Source organism: Dermacentor variabilis, chromosome 3 (genome assembly GCF_050947875.1).
Source record: "Dermacentor variabilis isolate Ectoservices chromosome 3, ASM5094787v1, whole genome shotgun sequence".
Lineage (NCBI taxonomy): Eukaryota > Metazoa > Arthropoda > Arachnida > Ixodida > Ixodidae > Dermacentor > Dermacentor variabilis.
This window is the reverse complement of record NC_134570.1, coordinates 163,297,740-163,312,564: the sequence shown is the minus strand read 5'-3', so window position 1 is coordinate 163,312,564 and position 14,825 is coordinate 163,297,740.

The window sequence follows — 14,825 nt, the reverse complement described above, 5'->3', positions numbered from 1 at the left end:
GGATGATATGTACTTGCAATATATGGCCACCATAAATAGAAGTTAATTCAAGAATAGTGCCTTTGCATGGTGGGGCAGCCATGAATTGTAGCTATAAGTTACCAGCACTGCAAGTAGCACTGTTTGTGCAGAATATAGTTCAACTCTACGACTTTCAAACATCATTGTTTTTATCTGCATTTGTATAGCTCCAGTTCCTGTGAACAACACGCATCTGGCGGAAGAGTGGCTTGCACCTGCAGTGGGGCCCAATGAATAGCCAAATTTCTGCCCGTTTTCATGTTATTAGCATATTAGTTGAGGCAGTCGTTCTTATAGTAAACTGTTTGCGCAGTGTAGAAGCCACTGCGGGTGTCAGGATCTTGTACACATCTTCAGCTTTGCAGGGGACACAGCATCTGGCACATAGTTTGTCACAGGCCATGTTTTTGGGGCAAGTTGGGTTTACTCACTTGCAAACAGAGAACCAAGCTTGTTGGATATGAATTCAACCGCCTGTACACTCGGTGGCCTTCTTCATTTTGTGTGACATATGGTTATAGCTACCCTTGCTTTATGCACTTCTTGTCCGGCAGCAGTTTTGCTTTTGAAACACTCAGGATAGCTTTCAGCAAGCTGGACAGGAATAGCACTGAAAAACCAGCAGATGTTAATTGTTGCACTTGTCATGCGAAGCTTCCTACAGTATGATGAGGACGGAAATTAATGAAGGTGTTCCTCAAGGTCTTCTAGCTTGTCACGAGTTTGGAGCAACGTGATGTATAGCACTTTTCTGATCGCATACTATAGGTTCAGCAGGTGTGGCCATGGTTGAAGTGCAGTGCAAGGTCAAGAAAACAGATATCTATGAGCAGCACACTGGTAAAGGAGACGCTGGGAAAACTAGTGGGAAGCCTGTTGAACATTTAATTGACCAAGTTGCTGGCTTCATCAGGCAAACTGTGATAAAGAGAAGGAAGTCATCAACACATCAGAAGGTTTTTGCGTGTAGACACTGCTAAGGTTCTCAGGCACGTCTCTTGTAACACGCCAACAAATCTTAGTGCGCGGGCTATGCATGACCAACTACATATGCCTTCTGTTTGGACAAAGAACTGCTCATTGTAACTGATGAAGATGGAGTGGACAAAAAAAAACGGCAGCTCCACTAATCTGGTTTCACTGGTATTAGCAGTGCTTTGTAAGTATGCATCGCCATACTCCCCACTGCCTTCTTGGTTGACATCAGCAAGGACCGGCTTGAGGCAAGGGGTAATAGACATCTTTACAAGCTAAAAATGCATGCATGCATGGAGAGCACGTTGTGTCCAAAAAGTAGGCACTTCACAGGGGCATTGGAGAAAAAACAGATTATTGACAGTGGCCAAAGGCAAGCTTATCTGCTACTAAACACCCAACACTGTTGCCATGTGACACCTCTGAAACAATCCTTCTGAAAGAAATCATCCTTGTGCGTCCATAAAGAGGGCGGATAGGCAAAGCCCCTTCAGCAATGCGGCCAGCTTCAAAAGGCCCACTTGGCACATCCTGAATGCTTCCTTCTTAGACTTTGCTGGGTGCAAGCATTCTACTGTCCAAAAGTTGTCATTGAGAGCACTGTTGGTTTGGTGGCAATACAGTTCAGAAGCGATTGCAAGAAACCTTTCTTCCGAGTTGGTCTGGAGGCTCATGGTGCTCACAAAGTGACACCATGAGACAAGCAAGGTGACCGGATGCCTCCAAGCCCTTGTTCGTGTATCACACTGTTCTGTTAGTAACAACCATCAGATCTGAAACCAACAAGCTCAAGTTCAGCACTCGTGTGGTTACTGTGGAGGATCCATAATAGAAAGCACAAAACAGAAAACTGAAGGGAAAGGATAAGGCACCACTTAACACCTAGTATTGCTGCAGCCCACCTCCTTTTATTTTGTCTGGTCATGCTACATTTTTTTCTATATATAGGCGTGAACTTATCCTGTGCACAGCTTATTGCAGAGAGCATAGGTGATGTTCCCAATCGGTGTCCGATTTTTATATACACTATATGCTGGCTCAAAGAGGCTCGAAACACTGCAATGGAAGCTTCTAATAGAAAAGGTGCCTGGAAGAAAAAAAAGATGTGCTGCAACCATCTTGGCAACATCTTGTCCCCTTAATAAAAATTGTGCTTCCGTATAAACTTCAGCCCTCCAGTTTAGAGTACCAGTGCACTTATGCAAAATGAATCAATTCTCAAAGAGCATGTGCAGTCCAGCCAGAAGCATAGGTATGAATCCGCATTGTGCTCCTGCATTGAAGGTGAATACTGCGTTACAAAATGACGAATGTGCCTTAGTAAGCTTCCCTGCAATATGAATTTGTAATGTACAAAGAATTGTCAATTAAGCTTACCAAGAGCACAGATGCACTTGCAAATTATATCACAATTGAAAATAATGAGCAAACCTATGTGCCCTTTCCACTATTAGTATGCTTTACTGCACAATGCTTATTTCCACCTCTGTATTGCGGTGTAGCAAGCTACGAAAGAAACGTTGCATAATTGAGCTTTTTAAGATTAACTTTTTTGCAATACACCTATGTTCTGCGGTGAAGCCTAAGCAGTGTACTGCGTTGAAGCATACTAAAAGTGGAAAGGGGCCACTGTCACTGGACATAAAAAGAGTTCTTTAATTATACCCTATGATTATACACTCGCGCAACCGCCGCCTCTCAGGTCGCCTGAGTGGACATACTATGCTGGGTGATAGCGGCCCCTTCCCACTTTTAGTATCCTTTACCGCGTAACTAAAATGCGCTGCGGCGAAGAAGCAGTACATTTGTATTGAGAGAATAAACAAATGCTTTTTACAACAGTACAGAAATAAACGCGCACAATGCATCAGTCTACCACATGGAAGAGCGTCGCAACAAAAGGTAGCTGATTCACACAGGCTGCGTAGCCCACTTATCAGTCGTAAAGGCTATTCTGGGTAATTCATAATTTCACACAGAAATATGTTTATATGTTTACGTTCGTACTCCTTGCGTAATAAGACTTTCAGAACTTCCACAACAGGTAGTAATTTACAACACACAAACGAAAACAACAGATACATATACCTTGTTTTCAACTCGGTCGTCATGCAAATGACATATAGCACGGAAAAACGTGAACATGCTGTGTGTTAGCATCGTAAACTTCATACTAGGCAAGGAGCACACCACAATCCCGCGACAGCCGCTAATGAGACCAAAACGGGAGTACATATCTGTGAACGTGCAAATGGAGACCCTAAGCCACTCTGCTCCTCCACCACCCCCCGCTGCACGGCTGAACCACTCGTTTCAAGCACAGCACACCTAACACACATTCAGCACTGAACAGTGGGCGGTCGACGCAGTCGCATTTACATGACTTGTAGCGAGCAGCACATCCCTCGATGTCCGTTAAGCAAAGTCGGACACGGCGACGCCACATCGCGGTTCGCAGAACTTCGCTGCCGATGCGCTAGGCCACTTCGACATTTCAATTGTCAAGCAAGCACGGGTCACACAACGCAGATTCTCTACTGCCAGAGCTCACCGAGGCGAAAGCCGCACTGCCGCACCACCACTACTCGCGGCTTTCCGCCAAGTAACGCAGAACCTACAACCAACACACAAGCAACGCACGTACAATCACATGAGCAATGTTGAACAACGCGGGGTCCAGAGAACGATCACGCCGAGGACGAACACGCCACGGCGTCGCTCGGCGCCAGCATCGCGCCTTCTCAAAAATCCCTAAACGATGCAGTCCCTAGGCACCTAGGATCAGGTCACGTGAGGGATTTTTGTACGACAAATAGACGCACGCGTAGTAATGTGTGACACCAAGTTCAGTGGCCAACCGTCGTTTTCTTTCGACCTCCATCTTCATTCAGAGTGAAAAACACGCATGAAAGTCCGTTACACTGATGGCGCCATCTAGAGTGAGTAGAAACAAGCAAACATTTGCAACTTACGGCCACTGAGATCCGCCCGGGCCACCACAACATCTTTGAGGCCATGTTCAGCCAACACAGCCACTCTTAAGCCTACACGCCGACAATCTGAATATGGCTTTCGAAAACGGTGCCCACTCATCACGAATAAATTGCTGTCGAAGCTTCTGGACACACATTTAAACCAAATACAAGCCTCAGTTTGAAAGTTACGTGCCACACAATGGACGACGACGACTTGACAGGTTCGAGGCGGACGGGGGTCACTTCGGCTGGTGCCGCCATCTTTATTTTTCCGGCGCGGTCGTCTGCTCACTCCGTCCGTCGTCTGGATGCGCTTCGCAGCCGGACGGGCGGCGGAATAAGCGTCCGCGGGACGGATTTTCGCGGAGTCGTCCGTGATGTGGATCCACCATAAGCGACGTGTTCCATGGTGGAACGATGACTGCAAAAAAGCGCGTAGAAATCAAAATAAAGCTTGGAACAACCTTCTAGACTCTCCAACTACGGAGAATGTGATCATTTTCAAGAAAATAAAGTCTGAAGGTAGAAGAAGGCGGCGCCGTGCCCAAAGAGAAAGCTGGCAAAGATATATTTCTAGCATTAGCTCTTATACTGACGAACGAAAAGCCTGGAACAGGGTGAATAAAATGAAAGGTCGGCAAACTCATCCTCTACCATTAGTAAACACGCCAGAAAATACTCTTCAGGACCAAGCTGATTCTCTAGGGGCACATTTTGAAAACATTTCTAGCTCATTGCATTACTCCGATGCATACCTTAGATACCAGCAACAAGTTGAGAGACGGCCTCAGGACCTAAAAGGAAAGAGTAATGAATCCTACAACCGTCCTTTTAATGTGGCGGAATTTCAGGCTGCATTACATAGTTGTAATAAATCAGCTCCTGGAACCAATCGAATAATTTACGAGATGATTCTACACCTACATACCGAAGCACACAAAAGACTCCTCTCTCTTTTTAACGCCATATTCTCTGCCAGCTACATCCCGTCAGCCTGGAGGCAAGCAGTCATAATCCCTATTCTGAAAGAGGGCAAGGACCCGTCTTTGGCCAGCCGCTATAGGCCTATAGCCCTAAAAAGCTGCCTATACAAGTTTTTTGAGAAAATTACTAACCGTCGCTTGGTGCATTTTCTTGAAAGTAACAAGATACTAGATCCCTTGCAGTGCGGCTTCAGGGAATATAGATCCACAACAGATCAACTCGTCCGTATCGAGACAAATATCCGGGATGCCTTTGTGCAGAAACAGTTTTTCTTATCAGTATTTTTAGACATGAAAAAAGCATATGATACTACTTGGCATTTCGGAATCCTTCGTGATCTAGCTGGAATGGGCGTGCGAGGCAACTTGCTAAAGGTGATTCAGAGTTATCTGTGCAACCGCACATTTCATGCCCCGCAGGGGCGTCTGCGTCAGCAGGCGTTTGGTGTGTTGCGACACCACGGAACCGAGCACACGAGGTTTGGACCCTCCCGCGTGTAGCCGTGCGCGGCTTAGCCGTGTCCGGGGAAAGGGGGATCCTGGGGGTTGAGCCGATGCCGGGTGTTTGGACCTTTAAGGCCCCCCGGTGGAAGCAACACACCTCTTTGGCCTCTGCTTCACGTAGACGGCACCCCCGGACTGACCCACCCGGGGGAAATCGGCAGTCGCCTTTTCCTATCTTCTCCCTTTAAACACTTTTTCTTTACCCTCTTCTTTCACACCTGTCCTGTCTTCTTGTATCTTCTGTTCACTTCAATTTTTCGTAGGTGGCAAGGGTTAACCTTGTGTGACTAACCTACCTTGGTTATGTCGTATTAGGTTATAGTTGAGGTGTACAGCTGGCGTAGGCAGGACTTGCTTGCGAGTTCCTGTCGCGTCCCCTCGTTGGGCTCCATGGTGGGCGGCTGGCATCATGACCGAACATTAAACGCACTTTATGGCTCCACCTCTCTCAGAAAATGATCGCACTCCAAAAAGAGTGCGGACCGAGGACATAACTTCCCAATGCTTCCAAAAAAAACAAACGAACATTTCCCCAGGTATCATGTCATACATAGTGAAAATCCAGATCAACCAGCTCGAAAAATGTCCCCATTCACAGTATCAAAATCTCTGACTCACGCCCTGGGCCTTGGCTACAAGGTGACCAAGCTAGCCAGTGGCGACCTACTTCTCCAAATCCGAGACAAAGCACAATACTCGAAACTCCCAACCTTAGTGTCCTTTGGAGACGTGCGGGTAACCGTAACTACTCACCGCTCACTAAACACAGTCAAAGGAGCAATATCTGAGCACGATTTCCTGAACCTTTCTGAAGAAGAGATGTTGGATGGTCTGAAAGACCAGAATGTCACCGAAGTCCATCGTATCAAAATCCGAAAAGACAACAAGGAAATGCCTACAAAACACATAATCCTGACCTTTGCTTCCAGCCAACTCCCTGAATCCATAGAAGTAGGCTATCTTAGAATAACTGTAAGACCATACATTCCAAATCCGAGACGATGTTTCAAATGTCAAAGATTCGGCCATGGTTCTCAGAGCTGTCGTGGCCGCCAAACATGTGCCAAATGTTCCTCAAATGCTCACGAATCTGTGGACTGTACCGCTGCACCACTGTGCGCGAACTGTCAAGGGGATCACCCCGCGTACTCGAGATCATGTCCGACCTGGAAGAAAGAGAAAGAAATCATAACGATCAAGACCAAGGAAAACATAACTTATCAAGAGGCACGAAAACGACACTCTTCAACATTTCAATTCAAAGCAAAAACAAATTTCGCCGATGTGGTGCGCAGGGGCGGCACACCACACCAGGCCTCGGCCACCGCCCAGGCAAAGCCTGAGGCAGGGCCACTCCCGCCCCCGGCAGACGCAGCGAAGGCTGCTCTGCCACCTCTGAACAAAGGCGCGCCGGCCTCTCAGTCGGCCGCCCGCAAGGCTTCCCCCAGTCGAGAGAAGTCCACAAATCGTACACCCGCGGGTTCACCGCGGAAGTCCAGAGCCTCTAGTGAGGCAATGGACATAACACAAAACTTGCCTCTGCTGCAGCAGAAGCACAGCTCCCTGGAGCGAAAAAGAAAAGAAAGAACCCCAGTATTGGCACCCCGAAAACCAGCATCCTAATTTTTAACTATACTGATCAAACATGGCGTTCCTTATACTGTGGAACTGCCGCCCTATTGAAAATTTGCCCGATGCTGGGCATAACGGAATCCATCATCCATGATAATGGTGGATTATGGTAGCGGGTATGCTGGGTGTTGGGCATGGTGGGTGCCGGGTGGCGTGCTGGGTGATGCTGGATGCCGGGTGGCGTGCTGGGTGATGCTGGATGCCGGGTGGCATGCTGGATGCCGGGTGGCATGCTGGGTGCCGGGTGGCAGGCTGGGTGCCGGGTGGCATGCTGGGTGCCAGGTAGCGTGCTGGGTGATGCTGGGTGCCGGGTAGCATGCTGGGCGATGCTGGGTGCCGGGTGGCGATGCTGGGTGCCGGGTGGTGTGCTGGGTGACGAGTGGCGTGCTGGGTGACTGATGGGCACAGCGGGTCAAGAGCAAGGTGTGCAATGGACTGAATGAGCAGCAAGTGCACTTGAAAAGCTTATGATGGTCCATATTCATGCAGTCATGAGTCGTGCGAAGTGTGCAGCCTGTATCTACATGTGACTAAGTATGCAGCTACGTGTTCATCAGCCGTATGGAATAAATATGTATACTGTTATATGTGACAAACATTTTTATTGCTCATCTGGCAGGGGGGCCTCTGCTTTTTTCTGTTGACGGACTCTCTTTCCCTGTCGGGCAGCTTCAGTAAAAAAGCTACGCAGGTGTTTTCGTACTGCTGCAATACGGTGTTCAGCAGGTGGTGCTGCTGGCCCCGAAGGATGCATGGCCACATACTTCTCCAGGCAGTCTAAAAGAAGAATGCAATAAATGTAGAACTAAGTTATTTTTGTTACAATTTGTAGTAATAAGTGAATGAAGGAAATCTGCTGCAATCACTTCAAGCAAGATTCAACGAAAAGTTTCAGATATTAAAATGCAGTACGATTTATTTCGCATGAACATGCTACCTGGCATGCATGCCAAAGCAGCTTTAGTTGCAGTGAGAACACATACACATGCATCACATTGTTTTGTTGAGTAATATGGGATTCTCGTCGAGTTGGCTTGGCTTGAATGCAAAGCTTAATCGCATGGCAGCTGCACTAGAAGCCTCATGGGGCGGATTTTTGGCTTCCAATTTCATATATTTTGTCTGCTCTACAACCACCAGAATTCCTGTAGTATTTGGAGAGCCATGACTCGGCGACACTGTCTCTAATGCATGCAAGAGAGCTGCAAGGGACGAGCTGCATGGTTTGTCCACTCTGTAATCTGTTACCGTTACCTGCTGCTCATGCCCTGTATTAAGTGCAGTAGTGAAGGCGGACCATAACATTAGCATCAGCCATGAAGGCATAAAAAAGTTACATAATAACCACTGTCATATGGCTGGTTTGCAAGCTCTGTTTAGCTACAAAAGACAGCAATGAATACTTAAGTGTTCCACTATTAAACGCCATATATTTTGCTTTTTGGGTAAGCTAACCTACAATACATCTTCAATGTAAAGAAGCCTAAGGATGCATCTTAAGACAAAAAAAAGCCATCTGTTATGCTGGTTTGTTCATAATAAACATATTTTTGCAGCAAACGAAATTTGCGGCAGACTGTTTGCTGGTGCCAGTAGAAGAGCTATCGGCACTTAAATTCATAAAACAATCGAAGCTGTGCAGAAAGAAAAAGGCCAGTTACAGCCACACTATACAGTCCATTCTAATCCAGGCTGGCAGCAAATGCTGGAACTCTGCATGATGCCCAGCACCTTGCTTTTCCTTGGAACCAACAATAGGCATGGAAATTTATAGGTGGATTTGGCAGGACAATTAAGCTCAAATATCCATGTCATAGCGTACATGCCACTAAGTACGACTTTCTTTGTGTAGTAATTCTTCCTTCATTTCTATTCTCAAATAAGATGACATCACTGCAAGTAAGCCAAAAGTGATGAGAGGCCACATCTTGCAGAAGTTCCAAGGCTGTGAAAGCAGCACATTGGAAAGGCAGTGGTTTAAAGGAGTTCTTTGATTCAAGCGTTGCATACTGCTTCAGGAAGCAGGATGTACACCATGGGATTCACATATACTTGATAAATAATTTAATAATAGCATTACTATACCGAGCGATTTTTCAGTTTCTAGGCTCCGAGTGATGCTACTACGTCGTAGGAGAGGAAACGCAACACGGCTTGGTCACGTGGGTCACAGTAAAGTGACATAAAACTATGCTGTGTCGTCTGCTCGCGCAACACGTGCTCTGCCTGCCGAGGTAAACAACTGGCAACTCGAAGTGCATGCCGCGATTGCTATAATTATTGCTAGAGCGACGACGGTAAGAAAATATTGCGGCTTGTGAGAGTCGATGATTCATTCTGAAGCACCGTCAGTGTTAGCTTTGAAGTGAACCGGAAAAGGCCTAGCGACGATATCGGCGCCGCCGAATGATCCGATGCTACGTTAACAGACCTCCGCTACAGCGCTGTGCATGTCTCGGTTAGCCAGGGGCCAGGGTTAGCTCGGTTAGTGTTCTAGAAGCCTGTAGCATAGAGAAAGGTGTTCTATATGCCTCTAGCTCAGTCATAGTAGAGGCTATCGGCATTTCATCGCTGCTCATCATATGTCACATTTTTGTACTAGTGTGCTATGACATCAATATTTTCGTTCCTCCGCTGTCACAGCATAACAGCAACGCTAGCGATGGGTCTCAACCACGAGGAGGATCCCCGCAGGGGCGTCTGCGTAAGCAGGCGTTTGGTGTGTTGCGACACCACGTACCCGAGCACACGAGGGTTGGACCCTCCCGCGTGTAGCCGTGCGCGGCTTAGCAGTGTCCGGGGAAAGGGGGATCCTGGGGGTTGAGCCGATGCCGGGTGTTCGGACCTTTAAGGCCCCCCGGAGGAGGCAACACGCCTCTTTGGCCTCTGCTTCACGTAGACGGCACCCCCGGACTGACCCACCCGGGGGAAATCGGTAGTCGCCTTTTCCTGTCTCTCTCTCCCTCCAGCCTTCGACTTTCTCTTACTTTCCACCTTTCCTGTCTCCTTCTCTCTTCTATTTACTTCCTTCTTCTTGGCGGCAAGGGTTAACCCTGTGTGGCTATCCAACCTTGGGTACACCATATTTGGTTATAGTGGCGGCGTACGACTGGCGTCGTGCAGACTTGCATGCAAGCTCTGCCGCGTCCCCCCGTTGGGCTCCGTGGTGGGCGGTCGGCGCTGTTGCCGAATTTTTATATATTTCATGGAAACTTCTTTCCCCAAACTCCCTGATCGCCCTCAGAAACGAGGGCGCACCGAAGATATCTTTCAATTTTTCGGACGACAAGTCCACAACTTTCCCCGATTCCACGTGATTCATTCAGAAAAACCAGACAAACTAGTGCGATCCATTTCACCGTTCCTTGTTTCCAAGACTTTGACCGAAGTTTTCGGTACAGGATATAAGGTGTCCAGAATGTCAAGTGGTGATCTCCTTTTGGAGCTCCAAGATCAGAAGCAATATGAGAAGCTGCCGAAACTTGTGTCATTTGGAGAGACCCAAGTAACAGTAACCCCGCACCGTACCATGAACACAAGCCGCGGTGTTGTCTCGGACGATGACTTGCTGGAGCTCACTGAGGATGAACTCTTGGAGGGCTTCTGTGACCAGAATGTAATCAATGTTAAAAGAATTAAGATCAGGCTTGACAGTAAAGAAATCAAGACCAAACACCATATATTGACTTTCGGCTCAAGTATTCTGCCCGAGTCTGTAGAGGCCGGGTACATCAAGCTCCGTGTTAGGCCATATGTGCCAAATCCCCTTAGATGTTTCAAATGCCAACACTTCGGCCACAGTTCGCAGAGCTGCCGAGGCCGTCAAACCTGCGCGAAGTGCAGTGCCCACGAACATAATTCTGAAGCTTGCAAGAACACTCTCCACTGCGTAAACTGTGAAGGCGAGCACGCCGCGTATTCGCGGTCGTGCCCGTCCTGGAAAAAAGAGAAAGACATAGTCACAATCAAAGTTAAAGAAAACATATCGTACAAAGAGGCTCGCAGGCGGGTTGCATACCTGCCAAAGAAAAGCTTTGCCGAAGTGGCGCGTCAGGGGGCAGCGTCGCAACGGCCTCCGGTGGCTGTCCGACCCACAGGCAGTGAGTCGGCAGCTACGCCATCTGCCCCCGCGGCGGTTGCAGCTAGCGCTGCTCCGTCAAATGAGGGATCATCGACCCCGAAGGTTGGCGCAGCCGAGGCTACCCCGGCCTCCCCAGCCCCTTCCTGCGCTGGCAACAGCCGGCGCAGCCAAATCCCTCAGGGAGCCCCATCGACCTCCGGGCTGGTGGGCGCAGGGGTCTTGCCCTCCAAGGCGGGACCCTCTCTAGTAACTTCTCGCTCGCAAGAGCACGTGTCCGGCGCCTCACACGAGGCAATGGACACTACACCTACCCTCAAGGCGCACCAAGCGCCTAAGGAGCGGCGAGGCTCCCTCGAACGCTTCAGAAAGAGCAAAACCCCGATTACAGGGCCTCGAAAGGGCTCTGTAATCTAAGGCATCACTTCCGTTTCCGTACACACAGCACCAATTTACATTAAATATGGATACACAAATCATACAATGGAACGTCAGAGGTCTCCTTAGAAACCTTGATGATGTACAAGAACTGATCCACCAACACAATCCAAAAGTGCTGTGTTTACAGGAAACACACTTAAAACCACAACACACAAACTTTCTACGACCGTATGTCACGTTTCGGAAAGATCGCGATGATGCTATCGCATCATCGGGCGGTGTTGCCATTTCTATCCATAAGAGCATTGCATGTCAACTTTTACAGCTACAAACGCCTCTCGAAGCAGTGGCGGTTCGAGCTGTATTCCTAAACAAACTCGTCACCATTAGCTCTCTTTACATACCCCCACATTACAAATTAACGAAGCATGAATTCCAATCCTTTATTGATCAATTGCCAGAACCTTACGTTCTACTTGGCGATTTCAATGCGCACAGCTCCCTGTGGGGCGACTCTCGTATAGATGCGCGAGGTCGACTTGTTGAACAGTTCCTTTTTTCCTCTGGTGCGTGCCTTCTGAATAAGAAGAAACCCACATATTACTGTCTTGCAAACAATACATTTTCTTCAATTGAACTGAGCATAGTTTCTCCGTCCATACTGCCTGAACTAGAATGGGAAGTTACGAATGATCCTTACGGAAGCGACCACTTTCCCGTACTACTAAGAACACTTAAAGAAAACGAATATCCACCACAGGCTCCTAGGTGGAAGATTGACACAGCAGAGTGGGATAAATTCCGAAACTTAACTAGCATATCATGGGATGACATGTCCTCGTTAGGAATTGATGCTGCCATGGAATATTTTACAGCCTTCATAATAGATGCCGCAACTAAATGTATATCACAAGTAAATGGCTTGGCATGCAAACGGCGTGTCCCGTGGTGGAACGAGGACTGTAGGATCGCTCGTAAGAAACAGAACAAAGCGTGGGGGTTGCTACGCGCCTCTCCCACTGCGGAAAATCTGTTTAACTATAAGAAAGTGAAATCGCAAGGCAGGCGAACACGCCGACAGGCTAGAAGAGAGAGTTGGCAGCAGTTTTTATCCGGTATCAATTCGTATACAGATTAGGCCAAAGTTTGGAACAGGGTTAATAGGATAAAAGGGCGACAAACATATTCCCTTCCTTTGGTAAACACACAAGGTCAAACACTGAAAGATCAGGCAGACTCGCTTGGGGAACACTTTGAGAGCGTGTCGAGTTCAAACCATTATTCGCAATCCTTTTTGAAATACAAACAAATAGAAGAATGTAAGCCAATAATACGAAAATCCAGACAGAATGAACCCTATAACCGGCCTTTCAATATTGCTGAGTTGACAGCTGCCTTGAACACATGCAAAAGCACTGCACCGGGACCTGATAGAGTCATGTATGACATCATCATAAATTTACATACTGACACCAAACTTACACTACTCACACTTTTCAACGCTATTTGGGCTACGGGATACCTCCCATCCACATGGAAAGAAGCGATTGTGGTTCCTGTTCTTAAACAGGGCAAGGACCCTTCCTTGGCGGCAAGTTACCGTCCGATAGCCCTTACAAACTGTATTTGTAAGCTTTTTGAAAAAATGGTTAACCGCAGACTTTTACATTTCCTTGAACTCAGCAATATGCTCGATCCCTTTCAGTGCGGCTTTAGACAAGGGCGGTCCACAACCGATCACCTTGTGCGCATTGAGGGAAACATTCGCGACGCCTTTCTACATAAACAATATTTCCTATCCGTATTCCTCGATATGGAGAAGGCGTGCGACACTGCATGGCGTTATGGAATCTTGAGAGACTTGTCGGGAATTGGCATCCGTGGCAATATGCTCTTCCTAATAGAAAGCTATTTGTCCAACCGTACATTCCGTGTGAAAGTCGGCAATGTATTGTCCCGACGTTTTATACAGGAAACTGGTGTACCCCAAGGAGGTGTACTTAGCTGCACGCTCTTCATCTTAAAAATGAACACGCTTCGTGCTTCATTACCGCCAGCCATTTTTTATTCTGTTTACGTAGACGACATACAGATAGGTTTCAAATCCTGCAACCTTACAGTATGCGAGAGGCAAGTACAACAGGGCTTGAACAAAGTATCCAAATGGGCAGATGAAAACGGATTTGAAGTGAACCCCAACAAAAGTTCTTGTGTGCATTTCACTAGAAAGAGAGGGCTCATTGCAGAACCCAGTATCGAAATGTATGGTCAGCGAATCCCTGTGAACAAAGAACACAAGTTCTTGGGCATCATACTTGATTCAAAATTAACTTTTATTCCACACATAAAGAATCTCAAGGTCAAATGCTTAAAAACAATGAACTTACTGAAAGTGTTATCCCACACAACATGGGGCAGCGACAGGAAATGTTTAATGAATTTATACAAGAGCCTCATTCGATCTCGGTTGGACTACGGTGCCGTGATCTACCATTCTGCAGCCCCGAGCGCGCTAAAGATGCTAGATCCGGTCCACCATCTAGGAATCCGACTGGCCACTGGAGCTTTCAGAACAAGTCCCATTGAAAGTTTATACGTAGAATCAAATGAGTGGTCACTTCAGCTGCAGAGAGCATACATCAGCCAAACATATTTCCTGAAAGCCCAGTCTAATCCCCAACATCCATGTTTTAATACCATCAACGATATGACATATGCTACGCTCTTCCATAATCGTCCTTCCGTAAGACAGCCTTTCTCGATGCGTGTGAGGGAGCTTAGTGATGAAATGCATGTCCCACTACTCGAGCTCCGCCTAATGCATCCAGCCAAGCTGCTACCTCCTTGGGATTGGCAGCTCATAGAATGCGATATATCTTTCGTGCAAGTCACAAAGCATGCTCCAGAGACTGAAATACAAATGCATTTCCGGGAACTCCAGTACAAGTACTCCTGCACGGAGTTCTACACAGATGCATCGAAGTCACACGACGGGGTGTCCTACGCAGCCATCGGTCCATCCTTCTTGGAAACCGATGTACTTCATCCGGAAATTAGTATCTTTACGGCTGAGGCCTACGCACTATTGTCAGCTGTGAAGCATATCAGGAAATCAAAACTCCAGAAATCAGTCATATATACGGACTCCCTTAGTGTTGTGAAGGCCTTGATGTCATTCTCTAACCACAAAAATCCGGTAATTAATGAACTCTATTCCGTTCTGTGTAAAGCGTATATAGGTAACCAGCATGTCATCATATGCTGGGTGCCAGGTCA